We start from the raw sequence: 1,566 nt of genomic DNA on the forward strand, positions 1-1,566 counted from the left end.
GAACCAGTCTGCTGAACCGAACCAGTCTGCAGAACCAGTCTGCTGAACCGAACCAGTCTGCAGAACCAGTCAGTTTTCCATCCTCCAGCTGGAGCTGAAAGCGTCACCAGTCCAACTTCCTGTCGGCTGCAGTGACCTAATAAACTGTCCAGCTGCTCAGCAGGAGCCACGTTCCTCTACTTCCTGTTGATGTCGTTTAGTGACGAAACATTTCTGAGCAGCTTTTCTACAGGCCTTTGTTTTGAGCTTCAGAGCCAACAGAAGCTGTAATGTGGGTTCTGTATGCCGGAACCGGACCGATCCGGACCTGCAGCGACAGAAGCTTGGATCATTTGAGGTTGAAGGGACTGAATCTGTTCGTCTCCCTGCAGAGAACCGTCGTCCCATGAGGAGGACGTGTGAAACCTCCGGCTCCACCGTTCGTCTCACATGACGGCGTATCAGAGCAAATCAATTATTCCAGACCCTCCATCCAACCAACGTTCCTCCTGAGGGAAAATCATCCCTCAGACTTAAACTGCTGGGCTGGCCACACCCTGGATCCGGGGTCAGAGGTTAACCAGAGGAGCAGCAGAAGCTGGAAGCTTGAGGGCCAGTTTTGTGAAGCTCTTCGGCCTCTGATCCGTCTGGACTGGATGATTTACGCTGCGTTGGCAGCCTGCAGAGCGTGAAGGGCGAACAATGAGCTGCTCTAAAGGGACGGTGTGTTCTGGCAGGTGAACACCACTGAGGTGTAGACAAACAGAGCTGCAGGAACACACTCTGCCCCACACAGCCACAAAACAAACCATCTGCAGGAACCAGCCAGTGATGGTGAAGAACCTAAACACAAACTGGTACCTGAACAGACCCGGAGACTTGCTGGGTGGGTCTCAGTAAGTGTCCAACCCGAAAGAGGTGAAGCTACATGAAGGTTAAAGGTCTGGATGGATCCCAGGATCCTGGAGGTCCTGAGAATCAGAGGGGGGTCTGGTAGGCCCCACTGGACGGGGCCACAGGGAAGGATAACAGCCTCTGGCCTGAGATGGAGGCCGTTACCGGGGAGAGGACCGCGGTGGGCTCGGCCCGCTGGGGCACCGGCTGGTTCATGTGCATCATGGTTTATAGGAAGACCTCAGAAACACTCGTCTGTCGTCAATCAAACTGTTTAACTTTGACGTTAAAGAGCGAAATGTGTTCATTCAAAGTTGGGAAAAATTAACGTTCCAAGAGAAACTCAATGAGAAAGAAACTCAGAGGAGTCAACGTCTTACCTCTAGGTTTCCAATCGGGAAACATCCCATCATCAAGACGGAGCTGTTGAGGTTTTTCCTCTTTTATGTGAAATTAAAGCTTTTTGAACAATTCATGATGGTTTTGTTGTAGTTATTTCTGCTTCTGCCACATTTATAGAATAAAACAGAAATATTCTTCATTGTCCCTCAAAGGTGAACTTTTGGTTCACTACAGCAAAGTGGCAGGCAGTCAGAGCCCAGTCTGCAGAACCGAACCAGTCTGCAGAACCAAACCAGTCTGCAGAACCAGTCTGCAGAACCGAACCAGTCTGCAGAACCAAACCAGTCTGCA

This window comes from Poecilia reticulata, linkage group LG17 (assembly GCF_000633615.1).
Source record: "Poecilia reticulata strain Guanapo linkage group LG17, Guppy_female_1.0+MT, whole genome shotgun sequence".
Lineage (NCBI taxonomy): Eukaryota > Metazoa > Chordata > Actinopteri > Cyprinodontiformes > Poeciliidae > Poecilia > Poecilia reticulata.